The 25,759-nt window shown below is 40.9% G+C and overlaps 1 protein-coding gene across 2 annotated transcripts in view; it reads right to left on the bottom strand.

The window, feature by feature from the left end:
* The window catches only part of NEGR1 (neuronal growth regulator 1), a 304,317-nt gene that overhangs the window by 201,527 nt on the left and 77,031 nt on the right, over window positions 1–25,759 (bottom strand). The window lies entirely within an intron of this gene.

Raw genomic sequence — 25,759 nt, 5'->3', positions numbered from 1 at the left:
AAAAAAGTAATAAAGAATATTTTACAGTTTATTCTTATTGGAAAGGTGTTTTAACCAATGCAGAACTAACCTTTTCATGAAAGGTTTCTATACTGTTTTTATATTACGCTATCTAGCAGGAATAAAAAATTGATTGTGGACCTGTTGCCTTTAAGTTTAATGAAACAGGTCTGTTGTGTCGGTTGATCAAGGAGCTCGTATTTACGTCTGAATGCAAACACAGGACAAAGAGAACCAGTACAGCAGAGCCACAAGCACGAAGATGTTTATATTAGAAGTCCACAGGATATCATATACGATGCTTTCATACTGTGACCTTCTTCACATATAAGAGGAACAAGGGAATAAACACAGCTCTGCATACGTGGACTTCATGGCATGAGCTTGTCCTGCCTTGGGCAATTATACAGAAGGAACCTGGCTTAGACAAAGAGATTCCTGATATTAATATCTGGAAAAACTGGGATCTAATGACAAATCAACGTGGGGTTTTATCTGCTGAGTGAAATGTACTTGTACAAACGAAGTGCTCAAAGTCTAAGTCTTACGTCTCTGTGTAACGACTACCCCTGCATGCATTTTTTTTTAAATGTCATTTTTAATCTTCAGCCTGTAGTATGGTACGAATTCACCTTTGTGTCTTTATAAGAGAGCTATAAGTCTTAATTGCTTAATTGCGTGGCTGCCGAGCCACCTGGACTGGCTATTCTGATGCCTCAGAACTTCTTAGGGACCACCATGTGCTCCTACACAAAAACTCTTTTACTTAACCATTATTAAAGAAGCTGCTAAGTTTGTTCTAAGGACCACTCGCAGAATCCCAGCCCAAAGGTAAGTACGGCAGTTAGGCCAGGCGATATGAAAATTACAGTGCTTCTATCTGCAGTCTTTCAAACTCTTCGTTTTTGCTCTCCAAATTATTAAAAATGTCTCTGAAAGTCTCCAGAGGAAAGAGGCCTGACAGAAGAATAACATGTACTGATTGCTGATGATGAAGCTAATCAACAGTAGTTTTTATTTCTTGCCCTCAACAGCCCATTTTCCTTTTTTATTAATATGCAGATCAACACAAGTTTCGTAGTCTCCTCTTTTTAGTAGAACTACTGTGCAGAATACTCTAAAACCTTCTTCCCTGATGTCATTAGACTAGGGCAGTAATTAGTAATACTAAACGCCACTGTAAAGTCCAGCTTTGCAGAATTTTAACTTCTGCTGAGAAAAGAGGGTTAGATACAAGAAAATTGTAATTACTTCTAGCATTCAAAATAGGTAAAATTCAGATTTGTGCAACCTCTGAAATGCCACTGCAATGATTACTGCTCTTCTGATGCGGGGGGGGGCTACGTTAATTAAAGCGACTTGGAGCCTTGTGGAGGTCTCCAGTAACTTTTTAATTATAGCATAATGCTGCTTTCTAGCCCTTGCAAAATTGAAATTTCTCTTGTAATGGCTACATTTCATATTCAGTCTCTCTTTTCCCAGGACACTCACAGAAAGCTTTGAAGTTGCCACCTATCAGCAGTGGTTCAGGCAGAAATACTGCTTCTTGAAACAGGAAATTTTCCCGGTTTGTTTCCAGAGCGCAGACCCACTAAGAAAATGTTCTTACAGCTCACTCTAGACGTCTACATTCGTGTGTCCAAACCAGGAGTCCAGTTTCTGTTGTTTAGTTAATGGAAAAGCGAATTTCCTGGCTGAGACAAAGCATTTGCACAGGCTCCTGTCCCACCTGTGGAGGTGACTACAGCATTTTAATTTTCTTTCTCTTCTTCCTTGGGGCCAGAGACGTTTAGTTTTGCAGCCATGCAAGGGCAGTTTCCAGGGGCCAGGGGGGCTGGGAGGTCAGTGGGGTGCAAAGCGCTGCATGAAGCACGGGGGAATTGTGGAAGCCGGGAGAGCAGCTGGGAAACATGGTGGTGAGGGCCCCCGCGCAGGGCAGGAGCGGTGCGGGCAGCTATCACGCAGCCCCGCGGGGGGACTCTGCACTGGGGCAGGGTCCCCACCTGCCCCTCACTCCCCCTTGCCCCGTAGCTGCAGGCACTCAGGGACGTGTCCTCACCTGGGGCAGACGGGGAGGGGACGACGGCAGCCTTTGGCGGCAAGCGGCACGAGCGAGGTGTGGCTGCGAGTTCCCCTGGTCCTGGCGGCAGAGTTCCTTCCTCGTCCTTCAGGAAAGCCTCTGCACCCTTCCCGGGTTTTACTGAAGCAGTACGGCATGGCTACGTTCATTCTCACACTCAGAAATTAATAATTTAGCGTTCCCACAGTGCATAGTACCCACTCGCAGACTGAATGAATTAATTGTGATTAAAATTACTGTGAACACTAAATGAAATATTAATATGCAGGCATTTTTATGCAAGTTCATATTTTCGCTTTCGGTCCAGACTTCTGCAGGAATGCACAAAGAACGACATTTACAGGAGACAATACGCTATATGCTATGGCAAAACTCTTGACACGCGGAAACCTTCTCAGTCTGAAGAGTTTTACCGACTGCGGTACCTCCTCAGAAAATAAGGCTTTAAGAGATTAAAAAGATGACATTTCATTTTTGTTCTCTGGAACATTTCTGTTTGAATGGAATTCTTCCAAAAGAAAATACCAGAAAAGAGGAGTTAAAGTGACATTTCTAGTACTGCAAAACTTTGATTTTAAATGCACAAATTCCAGTACATGAGCTCTACAGCCTTACAGCTTTACCTGTTGAAGTCAGAGACAATCTAACTTTCAGCCAGAGCTGGAAGACACAGCTAAATTACCACTGTCTTTAAAAACTACCTTTTTTCAATTTAATCTTTTTCTTTCAATTGATCACAATGTTAGCTAGCTATTTAGTAGGGAAACAATTATCAAAATAATTATTTTAAAAGACTGGCAAATATTTTCAGATTATTGACATAAATTTCAGAAAGTTAAAAAAGCTGAATCTACTCAGGTGCAAAAATGTAACACATAAAACTGAATTCTTATTTCAAGAAATTCTTTGAGAGAAATCACTTGAATTTTGTTCTGAAGTCACCATGCTGGAAATGGACAACGATTCCATAGAATATTGGATTTATTCTGTGCTTCAGGCATGATTTTCCAATTTATAGTTCTGATTTCCTCGGCAGAACATTCAGCGGCGTAAGTGAGAATTCGGTGTCATGATGGGTTTAGCAGTGCAAATGTGACAACCTGATCAGTGTCAGCCGAGAACCCTCCTGATATCGGGGACTTAGAGAAAACCTGTAAAACATGTGATGCTGAATTAGCTAACAACGATCTTTCATCTTAAAAAGACCCTAGAAGTAATGGTCCCTAAAACAGGACTGAGAAAACCCCCTCAGCGGTTGGAGCCCATCACACGGCTATACCTCTGGCATGGTACACCCAGGCATCCCAGTTTGGGGAAATGAAACAGCATTACACGCGGTACTGAGAAGGGAACCAACGGCCCTGAGCACTGTCTTTTTCCCTGGCTGCCAGTTTGAAGCGATTAGTCCAATGTCTGTGAATTTCTATATAGCACAAGTGAATAGCTATGATAAATAATTATTAGCCAAAAAAAGATCAAGTTTCTAATAATAAATACAATGCAGCAGGGATGTACTTTCTGTGTTCATTAGCTTGGAACCAACAAGGCACTGGTTCTTGGGAGGATTACGCTTCCAATCCTGTCCATTAATCAGTTGCTTCTCTCTCCTGAGATCAAGCATAAAGACTAATTTATTATTCTTTAATTTAACTAAAATAATTATCCAGAACTACATACTGTACAGTTGTTGAATATAAAAATTGTTGGCATGCAGACACTAAAATGTGAGAAAGCAATAAAAGTTAAACATAGCCGCATACACATTTTAATACTATATTTTAGTAAGGGTTCCCTGAAAACTCAGGGAACACAAGTCTTTTTTTTTTTTTTTTTAACTTTTGACTCTGCATAATGCACACTTAACTTTCTTGTCATAGTAAAACACCTCATCAGCATTTCTTACATTGTGCAGCAGGGCAAGAATGGACAAATCAATCATCTCTTTTACGTCAAGCAGTCGATAGTAATAAGTAAATGCTAAGTGAGAAAGTAACATTAGTTTTATATCATGAGATAATTCACTGCAGGCATGCTGTTCTTACTGCAGAAAACACTGAAATATAACCCAATAAATATTTTTATATAAAACCAAATGGTGATACGTGTCCCTAACGGTTATTTAAAAAAAAAAAAAAACTACACAGAAAAATAGTTTTGCATGTTCCAGAACAAACAACTTCCAGTTGCCAGCTGCTAAGCACATGCCACCTATGAGGTTATTGCACTGCTTTTTAATTTTACTGGCATGCAGACACCAAAATAAGAGAAAAAATCAACAGATTCTCTTCATATCAACACGCAAGGTAAAGAAGAGAGACTTCCAGTTCTTGTTGAAAAATGCAGTAAAAATAAGAGTTTCAAAATTAGCCAAATACTTCTAAACGAACCCATGGTAGGGAATTTGGTCTTGTTACCAAGAGGAGGACAGAAGAAAGCGGAACCAAAGCCTTGCGCTGTCCTCCTAAGCTGGGGACAGACTGCTGAGGCCGCAGGTCCACGGGAGGGAAGCGGGAGGTCAGGCCCTGCTTGGGCTCCTCCGTGCACGGTGTTGCAGAGCCCACGGCCCCGGGGCTGCCGCCCTTGCAGCCACCACTGCCCCGCGGGCCACCAGCCTCTGCCTAGTGACAAGGTTCACGTTCAGCAGCTGCATTACGTGGGCAGCACTAGGGCATGTGGGACAGTGATGTTGTCTGCAAGTCTGCTGAACTTTCGTTAACAAGTAATGCCTAGAACACACCAAGTATTTCCCTTGATTCAGGCCTTTGAGTACTGAAACGTCAACGCTGCGCCCAAGCACCTGCAATGGCAGAGCCTCCAATAATAAAGATGAAATCAATTTTACAACAAGGCTGTTAGGAAATCTACATCTATAAACTCCTGGTATTTACCTTGAGTCTGCCTATTCTCACAAGACTTCATATTAAATCAATTCTAAATTCAGAATTCCCACCTCCAAATGCCAGATTTATCACTTGGCTACACCAAAGTCTAAACATTTGCTTATCATGCCGACACACACAAGTTTTATATCAGCCATATTATCACAGAGAATTGCAATATCTATTCTGCCAATCACATTCCCGGGGGGCAAAGAATGACCGGACACCCCATCTAGGATGCTTCTGAGCCTTGGTCAGGAGCACGTGCTGCACAACAAATAGGCACGTCGGTGCATAAGCACGTGGACGCACTGCAGTGGAATCAGAGATCCACAGCACTGTGCAGCTATTTCACTGTTGAAGACAGCGACTGAGAAGGTAAGAAGACATCTGACTACGACTTAGTGTCAGACGAAGCACAACGTGCAATTGCATTGGATAGCTGCATTTGGGGGCCTGGGCGATTTCTGTCGGCAGAGTCCAAGGATCCCATGGAGAGGAACCCACAGGCAGTGAAAGTGCAGTGCTGCATCCAGCCGATCCCCCTTTCCTCGGAGGCCGTGGCACAGAGCGGGATCCTCCAGGGGGGCTTTGCTTTCAGGGCTGTTACATAAGATCCCCCAAATTAAACCTCCCACAAGGCTGATTTGCCCCGCAGCAAAATGATGAAGAACTAATTAAATCTTGGCTTGAATGAAGGTAGAGGTGCTCAAGTAATCTTATGGTCAATAATATATTATTTATGTTACTAATTAATTTCTAATGTATGTCATTAGCATAATTGCCCTCTGCTTGGGCCTGATCTAAGCAGCTGCTCTCAGGGAAATTAAACAAAAGCAATCCCACTAAATTTGCACAGCTGCTGAAGTACTGCACACTGTTATTTGCAGGATTTGGGGGGCTGTAACAGCACAGTGCAGACGCAGGGTTAACATCTACGTGGGACAGGACAGCCACCACGTACAGAGACACAATTCCAGGCAGGTGAATTCGATTTCCGGTTTGAGCCAGTTGTTCTTCAGTTCTACTTATTATTCAGAGTAAGCTTAAAACTATCAGTGTCCCTACAGTAAATAGAAGCAAAGTTACTGTACTAAGGGTGTCAAAGAACACACTGCCAGAACAAAATTTAAGCAATTTTTAAGTACACTGTAACAGACTGTAATAAGACTGTAGTAACTTGATTTTTCATACACCAGAAGCAGACAGTAGAGTCTTCTGATGCATTCCAGGGTAAATTCCGTAAACTGAAATCAGGATGACCAGAATCAGGAAGAACTCCCCTAATGCTTAATGAGCCACCCACCGGCTGTTGCATATTTTGGAGCAAGGGCCTGGAAGGACCATCGCGAGCAGCAAGGCCCTCCGCCCCACCACAGTGCATCATGTCATTCCTCTCACAGTCCTTTGTCCAGCTCCATCTCAAAAGCAGGGAATTTGCTGCCCCTGCCAGTCTCACTGAAAGGCTGGACTGAGGACTTCTGAATGAAAGAAAAAGACACTCATTTCTGGCCATGCTCCCATTAGTGGATGTAGCCAGTCACTAGTTTGGGGGTTGTTTTTTGTTTGTTTCCTGGAAAAATCAGCGAGCAATTAATAACTCAAGCATGCAAAGGTAAACATCACTTATTAATTTTTCTCAGGTTTCCCCTGTTATAGCTTGAAACCAGCAAGCAAAATAGCACGAAGCAAACTCCTTCCAGGCTATTGAGAATGCCAACTGTCACTGCACGAGTGCGTGTTCATATAAATTCTTTCAGGTTTTCCTAGATTCTTCTATTTCACCCTAAGACCTCACTGAGAATACAAGTCTAAGATTGATGGTCTGCTTGCAATGATGAAGTCCTCCTGCAATGGTATGGTGCGTATAGCTGTATTTATTAGCGTGAAACTGTCCTGCCAGAAACTGTCCTGCCATACATAATCTGGTACATCTATTATCCAGACAACAAAGGATATAGTAAGTTTCTATATACATTTTATACAGTATATGTAATACTACCATGGCTATTTCTAGGACTTTGGTTTTTTGTAACAGTACAGCGCAACGTCAAAGGAAATTATTGTATTGGGCAAATACAAGGCCTGGTGAAACTCCGGTGAGGTGACGCGCACTCCCGTTCGACCCAGCTGCTGGTTCACGCACTCACACACGCTCTTAGAATCGGCTCCTGAGCACCAGGCCATGCGGCATTTATCAGAGCTTTAACCATTGACACGAAACGACTGGAGCTTTAATCACTGACAAGAAGACCTAGGCCTATGTCTGACTAGTGGTATTCTCTAATCCTGGCAACCTGCGGAAGTCACAGATGTTAATGCTAACCAGAGGATAATGCAAGCTCCCCAGGAGTTTTAAACAGTGGTCCTTCATGTCATTTTGCTAGTGGTCAGTATGTTCCAGATTTCATCTCCAGCTGGAGTTTAATTCTGATGGATTTGTAAAACTCAGATTTGGTTTTGCGTGAGGAACATTGTATCTTAAAGAGTGTATTTTAAAAAATGTAATTACATTTCCAATCACTGAGATCTTACCAGGAGTAAACAATCTACAATCATCTACAAGAAATATAAAGCCTCTATCACTGGAAAAGTCAATGGAAAATGAGCATTAAAAATAAACACCTGAGGAATCTCCTGTGGACAGTTTGAACAACATGAACTCAGGTAGACCTCAGACATCTATACATCATGGCAAAGGAAAACAGGAATTTCAATTTTCATGAACTCACTGTCCCAACAAGAAAAGGTTTACGAAGAGCTGCAGCAACCACAGGCTGGATTTGGTGGGCATTGCTCCTGGCAGGCCAGACGGCACCTCGCAGGAGGACATAAACTTTTGTTACCCTGACGGCTTATGACGTTACCAACAAATGGTCTGTAATGTGGGTTATTTTCTTTCCTTAGTTATTTCCAACCTAGTGGAGGGCTTCTTTCTCATTATGCTTCTAACCCACCCACAAAATTAGAGAGATGCGGAAAGGAACAGCTTCCTCCACTGAGGGTTCCAAGCCTGCTTTCCGACTAAACTTTCCCTAAACCTGCTCCCAGTTCTTCAGCCCATGCCCCTTCCCCTCTCAGTCCTCACCGTGCACACCGCCCTCTCCCAGCACTAACCCCCCACGGTGGCCATCCAGCCACCCCTGAGCAGGCAGCTCCGTCCCACGTCTCCGAACTCTTCCAGCCCTGCTCCCCCACTCCTTCTCCGGGGGCTGCCGGCCCACTGAAGTGCCCGTCTCAATTCCTGCCTGGGACCTGGGACCGGTAATGTTTCCAGTAACGCACCTGGCCCCCCGTGCAGACTCCTGCCAGGCAGAACAGGCTGCGACTGAGCCCGGACAGAGCAGCTGCGAGAGTTTTAATGAAGGAAGTGTGGTCAGAACATGTCTGTTACGATTCTGATAATGTCTAGACTACACTACATATTGCCAATAAAGCACTGGAAATGTCTGCTGAGGCCTGGGCTATCACATTTTTATCAGTTTACTTTTAAAAACGGGAATGTCACAGTCACTTAGGTTTCTGCCCTTCCTTTGCCAACAAGCCATTTGCACATTCCAAACTACGAGACTGACTGCACATTTGATACAAAATTAAACCAGACATTTTCTTTTGCAAGAAAGAAGTTCATGATGAGCTTATTTTTCAGTCTGGCCTTCTCCTTTTTTGAAGATTATCTCCTAAATTGAGATAATATGTCATTAGTTGCATCTTTTGAAAGTGAAAATCGCATTTCTAAAGGAATCTTTTAAGAACAGAAAAAATCTAAAATTCTTGTGCCTTGTAAGAAAAAAAATAATTTCAGATATTTTTGAACTAGCAGATCTATTTAAATGCAATACAGAGATAAAGAAAAAGCTTTCAGGAAGGGTTGACATACAGTGATCCCCTCTCCAGAACCTCGGAACTTGAAGGTTATCACTATTTATCTCAACATTCCAATTTTCAGGTTGTTTGGACTGGATACTATGGTCACATGAATGTTTATGCTCCCTGACAAGATAACTGTAATGTGATAATTACGAATTCCAGCGGGAACAGCTATGCTGAAGCCAAAGTTTGCTTTCCATTAACTATGTTTGCGAAGTTTGGCTGTTTTAGTGAACACACCTGCTAGTCAACTTGTTTGTTGTGTGCTAAGCAAAAAGGACACACTTTCAGCCAGCAATAACTCATTTAAAATGAGTAGTTTGAAACACTCAGTGCAGTATTTGACCACCTGTTAACACTGAAGGAAAGCCAATTAACTAACTACACTCAAAATTAATCTAGCAAACTAAATGTGATTTCTTACAGTGCTTTGGATTAAGTCATTAATTTCTCAATATGATTTAATCTAAAATGCTAAACTTCAGTTACTATGTGGATAGCTTGACAAATTTTTCACACTAGAGTACATATTTAACAATTATTCTCGGTTTAGGAATGATCTATGAGCAAGCTGTAATGTCTAAAAATTTGCAGTCTATTTAACTTTTTAGTACTAATAATTTAAATCCATGGATTATATATGAATTGTCCCAAGACAGCATGTAAGATATTGATGTTACTCCCTAGTCATAATCTATATATTTCACCTAAACTGCTTCAGATTTTATTTGAACAGGACTGAACGGCCTAATTGACACAAATCTTGTAAAATATCTATGCAAATCATGCTATGACTTATAGATGTGTGGTTTTGCACTTATATAATATTTTCCTCCTAGTATAGAAACAATAACAAAACATATTGACAGTGTAATTTTATCATGCTACTAAAAATTCACTTACCCAGAAAATCAGAATGAGACTTAATCCACATGTAGCCTTTTCATTCCCTGTTTCTATCTCGTTAACCACACGTGTCTTACCCAGTATCCAAACTTCCCTTTGCAATACCAACAGTACCTGTGGTTCTTACTGCCTTTGTCACACGTTCCCTGAGTCGGATGGGGGGTGAGCTACATCCAAACTATAAGGAAATAATGTGTCTGTCTCTTGGGGGTCTAGGCAGTCCGACGCAGCTGCTATTGCTTCTAGATTGCTGCAGTTGCTTCTAGAGACTCCTTAGAGACCCATATTCAGCGGCTTTTGGTGTCTTAGATGCGCCATACTCCACTTAAAAAACTCAGTTTCCTCTAGTCCACGTCAGAGTTTTATGGCTGACGGTGAAACTCCCTGAAGGGAGAAGCCAGTGACAGATGGCCATCTTATTCAGAGCTCAAAGCTCCAGCAAACAGTGCTTTCTAAGGCACGTGGACAACCAAGACTAGGCCCAGAATCTGCGCTACCCCAAGCCATAGAGGATTGCATAGTCACGGCCTCTGCAGCAGGGCACAGACGCAAACCTGCACTCATTAATTTCAGTAAGGATTAAAATAGCTCTTACCTTAGCCCTTTGTCCACAATTCTGAACACTGAGCCCATTTCCCCATCAATCTACGTCTAGCTCTATCGCACTCAATTCTATCTTTGCTTGCATAACAAAAATGACATCTATAGCAGGTGGTCTTACAAAACTTTCTGCCTCCTCCTTTTATTTCATCGTTGTGCTTGTCTGAATGGATTGGATATTTCACTCCTTTGTAAGGACGCCACTTGGCCTGTTTCCAGAGCTTTAAAACATTTACCAAAGTCTTTCAGTATAAGATGAACTGCTTTTTTATTATAAAAACTGTCAAATGTTTGAATTGCTACTCTGCATCCTATCATTTTTCATTTCCTCTAATCTATGCCAATCACTAAACTTGCAATACTGCTGTCATGTTTATTTTTTTCCTACATAACAACAACCTTATCCTAAAACAAATTCTCTTTATAATAAGCAATTCAAAAAAAACCCCAAAAAACACAAAAACCTAGTAATAGACATATTTCTCATTAGTTACAAATAAGGAACTTGTCAACAAAAAGGGCCCAGACACTGTAGCCATTTCAATTCACCAGCTAAGTATAATTAGTAACCTCACCTCTTGTTCAACAGGCATAGGCATAGGCACTACAATTCATTGTAGGGACCAAAGACAGACTGTCTTATAAATCCAATATCAGTAAATGTATCAGAAGAGCAGTAATTACTAACGAGTGGTGCGGGTCAGCAGAGCATCTCAGCGCTGAAGCACCACACTAATGGGTTAGGCTTTGCCACACCTCTGCAGAGGCAGAAATGTTATTGCTCCATTTAACGAAGCCTCTTTCTTCAAGTGTTTAGCATTCAGATTAGAAACCTAAATTTTCTCTGTTTTAAGGAATAAAAATGGAGGACCACGTGGCTTGGCCAGAGTTTGTGTTACAGATAAAATAAAAGTCAAATCTACTGACTGTCAGACTGATGTTTCTACTCACCATGAACAGGCACAAACACTAGTGTGCGCAGACACTGACCGCAGAAGAGCACGGGCCTGCAAGCAGATGAACTGGTAACACAAATTAAGAGCTTTCTACAAGAAAGTCACTTTCCTGATTTTCAAAAAACCTGAATTTTTTCACAGTCTTCATAGAAACTGACTGTAGAAATCATTTTTACCTGGTTTCCTGAAAAAACAGATGATTGATTGATTGATTGAAGCTTTAGAAGCTTGTACAGAATCAGTAGACAAGGCAAGCAGATATGGCATTTTAGCAAAATTGCCAGTCTTCTAAAATATTTCATGCATACCTTTATTAGTAAAAATCTGGAATTTTATCTGGAATTGCTTGGTACTTTTTGGTACAAATTGCTTTGTACTTTGGTATGTAATTAAAAAAAAAAAAGGCACAAACCACCAAAGTTTGCTATTAAAAAAAAGCCCTTGATCAGCTGTTAACTAGTCCCCAATATTAAAATATTCAGCCAAGCCTATGCCTGAATATCAGATATCTTGAAATTTGATTCAAAGCTTAATACCACTATACAAAAACCTAAGGCAGGTAAGTATATAGGCTAAAAGCAGTATCTGGAAAATAATGTAAGGCTATGGATACAGAATAAATAAACTACAGAAGAAAAATACAGTAGATTAACAGAAATGAAGATGAGATACAAATATTGTCGTTTTGACTGTCATTTAACTACGTTTATGTTTATTCCTCCACTTAGCACTCTCATAATTCACTGCCTTTAACTTGTTCTAGCTGCCTGAACTACATTTTCCAAACTCAACGCTCTTTTCTCATCGCACCCTTCCCAGGTTGACATAGGGAGGGAGCTGGTATCTGTTCGCACAAATCCAAAATTACGTGAAGAAAGTGGGGGAGCTCCGGTAAGATTTGTTTGGGGCTCCATACGGAGTTCTCCTTGGAAATCCCAGCATGGATTGAACTCATGGCCTCCAGCGACCGATTTGTCCCCAGACCTTTAAGAAACTGACATTTTATCCAATATTTCATATCTGTTTTTTCTCTCATGTAAAAATAATTGTTTTACATTTTATGGAAATTCTTTTATTGTGAACTAAATGCTAGACATTTTCTGAAGATGGGATCAGATTTTACATTTGAACTAACAATATATTCAGTAGCCTACGTTGTTCTTCCATCGTTCAGCAGACATTTCTTCAATTTATATATTTTTATTTAAAAATTTTCAGATTATTACTATTCAGTGATTGCCATTGCTCTTTTATACTTCAGTTCAATTCCTGAATCTAGAACTCGAGTTTGTTGCATGTTATAGCTCTACTGTCGAGTTATCAGTATCTAAATACTTATTTCTAAAATGAAATATAAGTTTAAGCCTAGATTTCCACAAAACTTTGAGCTTGCTAAAGGCCAATAAGTGACTTTAGCAAACTACCCAGCAGACCAGAGACACCTTTTTCCCTGAAATGAAAACACAGTAGAAAAGGATAGATTGATTAGGGTGAACAAACTAGAGAAGACAGAGCAGAACGTATTTAAGCGGCCGATCAGAAGGCGCAGTGTTCCGACAAACTGAGTAGTTAGGGCTTTGCTAATACTGAAGGCTACCGGCTCATCAATACCTAGCTCTTCCTCAGGGCAGATCTTTCTCTGCCTAACCGCTGTATTAACGGTCTTCCAATCCTTTGCTTTCCCCCCTTTCGTTTTCCCCGTGAGGAGAACAGAAGCCTCTAACAGATACAATTTTGTGAAGAGCTCAGGTTGCCCTTGTCCTGCCCCCCCAGCGTTTACCAGCGAAAAGTCCGGTTTGTTCCCGTGGGATGGGGTGAGCCGATCGCTTCCGCGCCCCGCGCGCCAGCTGTGGGGGAAGCAAACCTCGGCGGGGTCAGCAGCGGGCGAGCAGGGCAAGGAGCGGGTGGCTTGGCGGGGCGCCCCTGCGCCCCCGCTGCCTTCTGCCGCCCCCGCTGCGCGCTGCTGCAGTGCTATCGGGCGCCAGCTAACGGCAAGGAACAAGCTTTGTTCCTTCTAACAACTGTCACTTCTAACATTGTATTAGAGTCATTATAATTGGAATAAGAACTTTTAATTGGGATTTTTAGTTAAAATTAGTATTTCAAGGAAAAGTAAAGGAGAGAAAGATAAACTCAGATCGTCTGACAAATAAAAGATAAGACAGCACTTTTCTAAATTTCTATCAATAAGTGCAATTGCTCTTACCTGCTCTGGATTTATGATCATAATGCAAATAGACTAAAATTTTTGCTTAGATACTTCTTTACAGGGAAATTTGGTTTACAAAGCAATTCTATTTGCTTTCAGGTTTCAAGAAGATTTCATTTCCTAAACTTTCTTTTTCTCTCTCCCACAGCCAAACACATATAGCCCTTAAAATTTATTCGCCTCTGGATCCAGCAGGAGCTGTTGAAGACTTCCAGGTTACTTTGCAATATGGTAGATTCATGTTTCTTTCCATGCAAATAATGAGCAGAAGAAGCAAATGACTTGATACGACATGCCAGAAGAAGTCATCTACAGTACTTCACAACTTGACCTTGTATTTAAAGGCTGGGGTTATCTTCAACAACGCTTTGAAAAGTGAAGTAGCTGAAAGAGGAAGAGTCACCATGACATTGTCATTATGCAAAGGTGATTTATAAATAAAACCTCTAGGTAAAAAGAGATGCCTTTTCATATTAAGGCTGAAATAATTCTCAAAGTAGGACTATACTTGTGTGAGAACTGTCATCTCAATTAGAGGTTTTAAGGAAACTGAAGTTATAGATAATGTATTTAACATAAGAAACTGACATTTTGATATGCCACCAGCAAACATAAATATAGACAGAGGAGTCCAGAAAGTCTAGACAGATATTTAAATCAGTAATGTTGAAATGAAAAAATTAAATGAGCAATTACTACTATGTTTGATAAAGCATGATATAACAATGCATTAAGCATATATTAACTCAGCCTTTACTCACTGATCTTTGTCTTCCTTTAATTAATGAATTTAATTGACTGGAAGGTTGATTTAAGAACTGCTTCCTACAAGCAAAGTAGGAAAACAATTTAATATTTGGGAGAGGAGAAGCAAAGAGACTATGCAATGGCTTGGGAAAACAACAGGGAGGAGCCATCATCAGGCTGTATCTGTTGCCAAAAACTGAGAAGATATAGGAGAGTCATTAAGAACTGTAATTCTTGCAAAGAATAGGTTATCAAAATTAAAACTGGTAAGACATGCAAAATAAGAGGAAATCTGGCAAAACTGAAAGGGTTTCTAAAGAACTTTTCAAATCTTGGAACGCTATGTATTTAGAGTGTTGAGCAAATTGTTGCAATTAATTCAAAAGACATTAAGTTCCTCAAATAAGAAGAGCAGCTTTACATCAAAGTCCCAAGCACCCGTGAAGCTAGCATACTCAGCCACTGGAAACTCATGACAAGATAAGGTGATCTCCAGCGACCCAGGATCTTCTGTCAGAGGATCTGCTTGGTCTTTAGGTTGTTTTTCCAAAATCACTGAGAAGAAGAGATGTAATTCTTTTTTTGAGACCTGATACTTTTTGTTGCCTTAAGATCGTCAGTAGACTTCAGCCTTCTTACTACTCACCCGGATATTCATTTATATTGTGACAGTATGTCCGCAATACAGGGTACGATATACTGCAGAGTATATAGCCCCTTCTGAGAATGCACAAGCGTTGCTATTAGAAGCAACCCAGTTACTGCATCATGGAAAATAAAATTAGCCTGTGCTGAACTCTAATTCCAGTATCTGGGCTAGATCAACTTCAGCTAAGACATATGTGTAGCGTATTCTTCAGTAGAGACAGCCCGAGCACGTGTATGTTGTAATGCATTCCTGCTGCTTAAACAGATTGATTATTTCTTTTGTAAAAATGCTATCATATGCTATATTATACATGCATACATACATATATATATAACATTATATATATTTATATGTGTGTGTGCATATATATGCATGTGTATTACACTATGTATATATTAGTGTGCATCTGCATGTATAAGTATTCCAAGAAAGTATCAATAATATCAATTCAGAAAACAAGAATCAACTAGCTAGCACAGAAGTAATTTATTTTGATACTATATAAGTATCTTCTACAAACAATGAAGCATAGCAGTAAATACTCTGCTTTATTTTTTTCTCTATTTACTTTTGAATTACAGCAGTTGTAATTGTATTTCAAATAACAGCTATTTGTAGTTTTCTCTAATTTCTTGGAGAATAAAATATATGCTTAAACTGTCTGAAATTAGTTAAACCTAAAAAGATAGCGGTCTATCCTGGAGTTTCTCATAGTAAATCATATTTAAATGGACCATAACTTTGTTAATGATACTAGAGGCAAGGCTGTGTTAGGCTCAGCACCACCTGAAACAATGAATTCAACTAGCAAATGAGGAACTATAAATCAAGGCAAAGAAAACAAAAATAATACTTCTTAGAAAGGCTATGAAAAATCACAGATGATCTGGCATAGGAGAAAAACGTATCTTTTATATACTGTAACAGGCCTGAAGACTTTTATATCACTTTTTTCAAATGTTGTTCTCTATCACAGTAAAAAGCAGAAATGTACTCAGCCACTCAAATTCAATTTTAGTAAGCAGTGATCCATATACCTACAACATGAAAATTTCACTCTAACTCTTCAGAACGCTCTATTGATAAGTATGGGACAAGTTCTGAGGAAAACTTGGGAAGTATTCCTAGACGTGCTGCTTTAACATATGCTCACACTGGCTCTTAGATACCTTTTGTTTTGACCAAACATGAAGTAGTAAGACCAAAAATTTTACTCTAAATACTGAAGGTGAACTTTTTTAGACTGTTTTTTAGAAGTAATGATTAATCACTTCTCCGTGTAGCCTTTGAAAACAAAATAGAAAAATGGGAATCAGGAAGTCAGTGGAGCAGCCAGAACAAAAAACTCATGAAGATCCTCTGCGTGAAGAAAGACAGAAATAGCCTGGAGCTGTATTGAATGAGAAAAATAAAGTTCCTTCTTCACGTTCTGCATCTTGCGAAGTCTGCTTCCATTAATGTGGATGAAGGATATTCAAAATTTTGCGTGGCATATAGTATCAGTGGTAAAAGAAGAGAACAGGGATACTAAAATTTAGTTCCCGCCAGCATATATTGTCTCACAAATGTATAGCTGAAGAAATATTCAACACCTCAGTGACCTAAGCACAGCAAGAAAATGCGAATGTGAGAACTTGAAATGTGGAATACATAGATCCTTCATGAAATCTGTGCTGAAGTTTGTTATTTATTTTTATTTGAGAAATTTTCCTTTCTTGCTGAGCCTGCATAGGCTTACAAAATGTAGTGTCACTAGGAAGGAGAGATATGGTCAGTATGAGCACGAATTCTCAGTTTGCAAAAAACCCACAAAATCTACCAAAACCAAAATCCTAAAACACGGTGTACCAGTGTAAACCTAATCTGATAGAAGACATCGCAGAGACAAAGCTAAGAAGCTTTTGATTAAATTTCATTTTTTCGATGAGTAGTTATTTTTATCCATACTTTTACCACCACAAAGAAACAGAGTCTGGAGAAGATTAGCTTAAACTTGTGGTTTGTAACTGCAACAGGGAGCTGTATTCCATGACTCTGGAGAACGTCCAGACTAACGCAGCTCTACCAGTGCTCCTGCAAGCAGCAGGTGACAGAATCAGGGCAATGCAGCAGCTCACCCTTGTCCCACACTGGGGCTGTTCGGAGGGGGGGCTGTGGGGGGCTGAAGGAGGGAAAGGTGGCAAATTCTGTATCCAGGTCTGAGCTTTGCATAGGAAGAAATACAGCTCAGGAAATACTTGAAAGTACAAGTCCTCATAATTTTACAGGAAGACTGGAAATGTATTTCATCACTGAGAGAGCAGGTAACCACAAGTATTTACAGTCTTTACAGGGTGACTGGAAGTGTATTTCACCACTGGCCTCTGATGACAGAGCAAGTAATATCACCTCTCTAGTTCTGCAGTTTACAATAATTGACTAAACAACTCTTGTCAAAAACACAAACTTTTTTCTAAGCGTTGCTGTCAAAGGAGCTTTGCAAAGCAAGAGCAGACGTCTAACTGTAACTTGTCTTTTTTCACAGACAAGTAAATTATCAACCGGTCAAACAATAATATATCAAGTATTTTAATAATCCCATGAGCTGGGCAGCTTCTTAACGTCACGCTGGAGAGTCTAGAATAACAAGCCTATATAAAAGTTCTAGCTGTATTAAATATTAAAATAATGATAAATATTAAAACAAAACCTCTGAAAGATAAAAGGGAAACAAAAGTCACAACTCATTCTGTTACTTTATTTCATTCTGTCTCAGAACTTTTTGTAACAGGAATGGCCCAGGAACTTATTAAAAAGGAAAGGATAGTAACTGGCACTTAATTACAGTGTTAACCATCAACCTCCTGTTGACTGAAGAAAAGACAATACTTAAGGATTTTTATTAGCTTAACAAATTCATCATTTATTTTTTTCTTTGTTCTGTTGACAGTAATATGTTCAAGACAAATATTTCTTTGGTGAGTGACACCAAAGAGGGCAACTCAATTGAAATTCTACCACTAATCTGCTCCTATGCAGTGAAGAATATCTTTTTCAAAGAGAAAAATGTCCTTTTTTCAGTATGTTTTGTGAGACTGATCAGAGGGGGGAAGAGCATACTAGTGCATTAAAAAAGTTACAGTTCTGAAATTTGATTTGTTTTCAAAATGGAAATAATTTACTCTGCACAAAAATAAGAGCAAGTGATCAAGTGAGGACCGGCAGTGATTTAGGCAAGAGAGCCTTGCTCTGCCTCGTGCAGAGAAAAGGCCTGAAGTAGCTCTGTTCCCCTGGAACGTACAACTGGATCCGCCTCAGAAGAAGGGTGTGAGCTGGGCTCCAAACACCCCGGGAGGGAGGGCTTTGCTCAGCAGACCACCGGGACCATCTCACTTGCTTTCATCCAGCAAGTGTTCAGTTATAAACACAAACAAATCTTATTTGGGGGAAATGAGAAAGACTGACTCTATGAGTATGTAAGTTCTGGAGTTCAGTCCTAGGAAAATTTTTAACAAAAAGTGTTGCATTTGACAATAAAATGTTTCACTGAAACATTTTACATTGTATTTGAGAGACCTTTCAACACACCAGACAGGTAGCAGGCAACCCATCAGAAACTAATTTTCCCTAAAACACATCAACTGGTATCTGTATCATATTTATCCCAGCAAACCTATGTCTGCTAAAAGAGGGTGCAAGAAAAAGAAGGCTAAAGTCTATGCACCCTCCACCCAAAACGAGGCCTTTACATTCAAAGGCAAGGAGCACACAGGCACTAATGTCCAAGCTGTGTGTTACCAGGCAAGAAAACTTTTATTACATTATTGCATTCTCACATGCTTCCGTCATAGCAGCTGTGAACACCCCAAAGCTGACAGACTGAAGAGAAGCAAAAGGCAGCTCTCCGTAGATTTTAATAGCATTGAATAGCATAGGATAGCGAGGGAGAAGGAGAGGGAAAGGCAAAAGGCAAAAGGGAAAGAGGAAAAGGGTGGCAGACAAAAGACAGGAGAAGCGCTAAGCTCTTATGTAAAGAATTGATGAGGAAGAGAAAGGCCACCCTTTCCAGAAGAAGCCTCCATGTCAAGAACTGGGCACAAAAAGGAAGATGTGGAAACATAAGAACTGATGCTAGAGGCCCCTAACCTCAGAATTATTTGAGAAAATGTCCAAGCAAAAATACTTATTATTATCATTTAGGACAGCAATTAGGAATGGGTTTAGTTATGTTATTTTTCTGTATTACTGTGTTAAGATGTGCTAAGACATGTTTCCTTCCAAATACCAGATGTCTGTTATTTTTCCAAGCGTGCTTTGAGCCAAAGCTCACTAAAGGTTCATCTAGCTATTGAAATACAGTGTGTTTGGGGGAGGACTAACCTAAGCAAAATAATAAGAGAATAAACACAGTTAAAGACTGTCATAATAGAGCAGAACTTATCTCCTCCTCAATTTAATAAAACATATCGAACTAAACCAGAAAGATTTTCACTCCGGACTTAGGTTAAGGGGAACAGGATTTCACGTACAGTCCATTACACCATACACACGAGATTTCACCTTCTAGTCCCTAAGAGATTGAACACACATCTCTGCTGACACCCCATAGACATGAGTAATCTTTTTAATTACAGGTGCCTATTCACCAAAATTGGATAAATATGCTTAATTAGGTTTTGTTTGTTTGTACAAAGATAGAAAAAAGCACATTTGAAACATGTTAAGAATAAAAAGTAAACAGGATCTACAGTACCTCTCAGTATAATTGTACCTTTTCTTCATTTACCACTGTAACCATGGTAAATAACTACTTTGTACTCTGAACAGCAATTCACTAGCATTAGTCATTCTTGATATTGAATTACCTTTTCACAAACAACCAGTTTGTGAACAATTAAACTATCATAAAAATGGGATTTTTCTCCTCATAAAGCTTTAGAATATGGCATGTTAAAGATATTTTTTGACCTTTAATAGGAATCTTCTCTTTGCTTATCTGCAGCAAATACCAGGAGTCAAAACTACTCACACAAAACTGTTTTTTATTAAAATTACATCCAATAACAGAAGGAAAAACAGTACTAGGTACAGGAGTGGCGACCACTTCAATAAGGGCACAGGGAAACACAGGGTGGCAGGCCGGCTTGGCAGGCACAAGAAGAGGGATGCCAACCCAGACCGCCCTCCGGGCACAGAAACAGAGCTCCGTTATCGGCTTTTTCACAGAACTGCTACACTGGTGTTTAAAAGTTAAATCTTCTAGACGTAGAATTTCCCTCATTTATTGCAAAGCAAAGAAAAGGACGCTGGTAAACTGAATACTAAGAAACTTTTTTAATACAATGGCTCAGGAGTTTGCTCCGAACTGTATTTTTTCTTATGAAATTAAAAAAAAAAAGTTAGAAAATCTTCACTCCATAGTATTTTGTGTAATGCTTCCAACCAACCAGACAGAAACTAAACACTTCCTGAAAAGTCAGCCAAAAATCGCCATGCCTCCGCTGCCCAGAGGCGCGCGTGGCACCTCCCCCGAGGGCAGCACGCAGCAAGTGGCGTGGGCTGAATGTCGCACAGCACTGACACGGGAGAAAAAGGATCCCCAAGGAGACGGGAGAGGAGGCCAGGGGGACTGCAGGAGCTTACGGCCGGGAGGTTTCTCCATCACAGACATGCTGTCCCTGCCGATCTAATCGCCATGCAAGGGACCTGAGCCGTCGGGCCTGGATCGGAGCTGCAGCTCAGGCAGCAGGAGCAGCGAGATCCCCACTGCTCCCCTCGCACGGGGGTGCGGGATCGTGCCCCTGCCCAGCCGCTGCGGGCCGGGGCAGGCCAGGCATGGACCGCCTTCGCCCCTTCCCCGCGCGGCCGACAGCAGAGGAGAGCAGAGGTGGCCAGCGCGGCCGTGCCAGGGGCGCAGAGCCCGCGCGAGCGCTCGGGGGTGCCGCAGCAAGGGGCTGGCGGGCAGCAATGACACCACAGCCCGGGGGATGTGCACCGCGGCTCCCTGGGCTGCCCGTGCCAGCGCTGCCCAAAGGCAAGGGCATCCAACTTTATCAGGGACCTTTCTTCTTCAAGGCATTCACTACGATACTGCTATAAAAACAAAGAAATCTGTCCACTTTGACAAAAACATGCTTAGGGCAAATTTATATTCTAACAGAATTTAAAACATATATTGAAAACAGATTTTTTATCGCCCCTGCATTCATGCAGGGAGACCTTTTATAGATCAAGAACAACAAATTTTGCTATAATCAAACATTTCCTACATTTGTGTAGATACTGGTATCACTGTCGGGAAGTACTATTTAGATCCAGAATATATTGCTCTTATGCAAGCAAAGCTTTCACTTCTATGCAGGTAATAGATACAATAAACTTTGACTTTGGTGTTGCTGGTTTTCATGGTTCAATCCCACTTCCTTCAAAATTTGTACAATATTGGAAGAAACTGTATCTCATTTCACCCAAAGTCAGTCAGTCCTCAGGATCTCCTGAACCTTTCTAACTTTTGGTCCTAATGTAATTTCATTTGCCTCTCATAAATGTAGCTAAGCTTGTAAATCACAAATGACATCTGCTTCCTTTCAGTTCCATACATCTAAATTTGTGCAGTGTGACGTGGAAACCAAAAACTTAGCAGCTGTTAGGACGGACTCACTGGACTCACCAGGCTGAAGCTGCAGAGGACACAAACCATGTGTAAATCGGACACGTACTGAACATCCTGGATTTACTATTTTTACCATTGAAAAATGAAGCTAAACTATAAAAGGTTCATAAACATAAAGATTATGTCTTTTAATAAAGTATGGTTAAAACCCAAATAATCCACCCAGACTTATATGAGAATTGACAGTAGAAAAAATATTTAGGTAAGTCACTAAAAAAAGATTGTATAATGGAAAAGATTGTAAGATTTTTACCTTCCAAAACTCTTTTTATTTTAGAAATATCACTCAATTAATATTTCTCCTCACTCTCATATGCTTGGAAAACTGTATTTAACCAATGAGGAACATGGAAAGCGGAAAGGCTGATTGATTGAGGAGATCTCCCGCAGGTCACGGAGCAGGTCAGTGCCAGTGAGCCCTGCTACCCGGCACCGCAGTTGTGCCCTGAGCTGCCCACCGGTTTGCCTGTCATTTGGAAAGTCATTTCAGAAGCCAATTAGAGTGACAGGATCTTTGAACAGCATATATTAATTTATAATATGTATACGGAGACTACAGGTGATCATCCATCACAGCATCCTAGCTCCGGGTTCTCTGAACATGCTTTCCATGTTGTCTGCGGCCACGGGAAGCAAAAAATGTTAAAGCAAACGAAGTAACAAAATCTCAGACTCCCCAGGAGACGGGAATGCCTGTAGCTGGCCCACCAGCATCGCGCCGGGTTTGGGGGACGGCGCACGGCGTTGGGGAAGTGGCTCCTCTGCCCCTGCCTCCCTGCAGGGCAGGACCGGCGCCGGGGCGGAGGACAGGCTGGCTCCGCTGCGGAGCGGCCGCCAAGCCCCGGGGCAGGCTACGGCCAAGGGTGCCGTACTGCAAACGCACAAAACRAATGAGGGACAGCAGGAAAATCTCTTCTTTTCCTTACGTTTTCATGCACTGATCAGTGCCGTGGCCAAAGCGGCTTCCCTGCGTGCCCCTGGCCTGCGGCCGCCGGGCCAGCTCCCGCAGCCACACCGCGCGGGCGCTCGCCAGGGCTTCGCGCGCCGCCAGCGAACTCATCCACGTTACTGGCAACCGTCATTGTCGGGACAGTTGTAACTGCAACTGCAGTTCAAACTGGATTTATTCACTGACTTGAACGAACATTAGCAGGAGTGGGTTTAAGTACATAGGATATTTATATAATAAACTTTAAGTCATGATAAATAATAAACAGGATATTCATTATATTAAATAATAAAATAAATAATAATGAAAATTATATTATGTAATAATAAATAAATTTAATACTTTTTTTGCTTTTTGTGTAATACCACACTTCTGTTAATAGTAAGGAAATGGTCAACTTCAAAGTTCCTTTTCTGGTTGTTTTATTCTCAGTTTCCGTTTTTCATTACAGTTTCAACTGTAAAAACCTAAGGAGCCACTGCAGAGCTATTTCAACAGTTGTATATTTCTTAGTCCACAACAGGAAACACATTTTCTACGTTCTTCTACGAAGATTAAAAATGCGAATGCTATAGTATGGCACTCTCCTGCTTCCTGAATCATGTTTTTTTTATGAGCTCAGCAACAGCCATTCAGATTAGATTTCCTCTCCTTCTTTCCCTGGAGAGAGGACACCGGTTGCTTTCCCCTGGCTGAGCTGCAGCCCCGCTCCCGACGTCCTGGCAGAAGCGGGCACGGGAGCCGTCTCATGGACCGACTGGGCCAACCGGCAACCGTGGAGCTCATCAGAAATGTCTGCAAAGTGAGTCGTCAGAAAAAGTCTGAAAGCACAGGCAATGTATTTCTCTTAACTCCTGCTCTTATAATGTACTGACATTTATCAGCAATTTTCACTTTGCAAACCAAGACTAGCAAAACTTGCTAGTTAGGTTACGTTACCAGAACCTGAGTGTGTTTGCCACCACGCACGCCTGCCCCGCACTCCGGCAGCAGCTACAGCCAGCTCTGAAACCTCCTCAGGGCCTGCCTGAGGCACGTAAACCCAACGCTTGAGAGACGCACAGAGAAACAGCGGCAGAACAATCTCTATCAGATAGTCTTCATGATTATAGAAAAGACATCTGTTAGTCTACTGAGGAAATACAGATGATGCACTATGCCCTTAAGGTCATGCATTGGGAGATTAGTACCATATACTATAAATCTATGGTCTTTCCTAAGATTTGCCGTATGCATATCTTAGAGTCCTCCTTAAAATACAGCAACCTTATATGACAAGGAGAAAGGCTTTTGGGGCCAGAAGCCACAATATCTACAAAAGGCTACAGACACTTACATTTTATTATATGATTTTCTTACACTAGGACTCAGTGATGAAACATGATGACGTTCTCAAAGGAGAAGCGCTTTGCACTGAAGGACTATTCTGCATATTCTGGGTAAGCAAGCCTTTGGAAAGTCCTCTTCTAATCTAGCACAGAAAATGGTTTTGCTGAGCTCTTTTCTTCTTCAAAACTTGCATTTTTGTTACTTCAGCAGAAAATATTTAGATTATTGTTTCTTTCAGAATTTGCCCCAAGGTAGAAGAATTAATAGCTGCTCTTGCTGTTCAGCATAATGTTTACCATGTATTATTAATACTATTTATTTTTGTCTCATACTTATTTACCTTATTCATCTCTCATTTATTTATAATCTCATACCTTAATGTGAAGAAACAACAACAATACTCACTCATACTGCATAATCATATAAGCAATACTTAGAAGTCAGAATAGAGTGGCTGGAAATTAAATAGCATTTTCAAAAGACTTAGGTTTTTCACTATTAGGTTTGTCACTTCTAAAGTTATTGTGAAAAGCCAATGATAAACTTAATAACCTGTTTCTACTAGGATGCAAAAGTATTTTAGATTGAAGAAACAGATATAGAAAGAGGGTGCAGCTCTCAGGTACACAGACTACAGAAATTGGAACGCATACAGTAATAGCACCATTAGTAACAGGAGACACAACTAGTTTGGCCTAAACCCAACGTAATGGCAACTGAAGCACAGCTCACGTCTTAGGAGGCCTCTGTTTGAAGCTGCCCTCCAGCAGGTACCTTTCCTCACTTACCAGGGATCTCTGACGAATGAGAAATGCAGAATGCATTAAAGATTCATTAACTGGCAGCAAGTCATTTGATTGGTTGAAAAACTACATGTAATAGAAGCGAAACAAGATCAGGCTGTTTTAAACACCCTGGACCATAACAAAGGTTATTCTGGTCTCTAAACTAAAAACATCTTAAACATGCTTGGGAAATCTGTACATAAACACGCAGGGCTGCTAGTAGTCTCAGGTGGCTGAGCAGTCACAGATGCAGCAGTCGCGTGTAAAAAACAAAGATGAATTTTCAGAAATGTTTTTTGAAACTGAATCATATGCACTGGAGAAGCCCTTTGGTTAGAGCACACCACACCTGCAGAGATCTAACTTTCAAATATTCAGAGATACAATGAGAGGTAATATTTTTCCCCAAATACTCTTATTTAATTAATTAGTTTTACAAATACAAGTATCTGTTTCTAACTGGGATTGCTGATGATTCCAAAAGCTTGTCTTTCTTTGCAAATTTTTTGTCTGGTCTAGCGATAAGATACTGCCACTTCCTATGAACTTCCTCTTATCAATTCAGATCATCATAGCTGCACAACACTATTATCACAAATATTCAAATATCTACGGACAGCATACTTGAAAGAGATATCTTTTTCTCCATTTTCTTTTATTTTCCTCTGTGTGTCTCTCTCCTTCCTCAGCACACAGCATTTCTAACCCGATTAAGCAAGCTGACCATTCTACTGAGATCTTGCAAATTGGGTTATAAACCGGGCAATTAATAACCATTGCAAACAGCAATATAAATTGGTGCTGTACCCTAGCCACGAGCACGCACTTCGGTACAAAGTGTACGCAGTGTGTCTCTGCTGCCCGCTGTGCCTGCCGGGCATCATCCCACCGGCACGGGGCGGCTGCCGGCCCTGCCCGCGCAGGTGCCGGGGAGCCCGCTGCGGAGGCGGCAGCGTTCCCTTCCCGCCCCGCCTGCGGAAGGATCATGTCCAGGCTCCTCTCTGGACACCAGGACACAGTAATTTTCTGAGACAAATGCTGCTGTTTTTCAGACCTTACCGCCTAGGCTGAAATATACTTCTCAGCTCTACAGACTAAATATTACTGAGGATTTACCCAGACATATTTGTGTAATAAAAGCTTTCTCG

Source organism: Apteryx rowi, unplaced genomic scaffold (genome assembly GCF_003343035.1).
Source record: "Apteryx rowi isolate R43461 unplaced genomic scaffold, aptRow1 scaffold_39, whole genome shotgun sequence".
Classification (NCBI taxonomy): domain Eukaryota; kingdom Metazoa; phylum Chordata; class Aves; order Apterygiformes; family Apterygidae; genus Apteryx; species Apteryx rowi.
The sequence above is the reverse complement of the archived record's forward strand: the minus strand, read 5'-3'. Positions and strand labels throughout refer to the sequence as shown.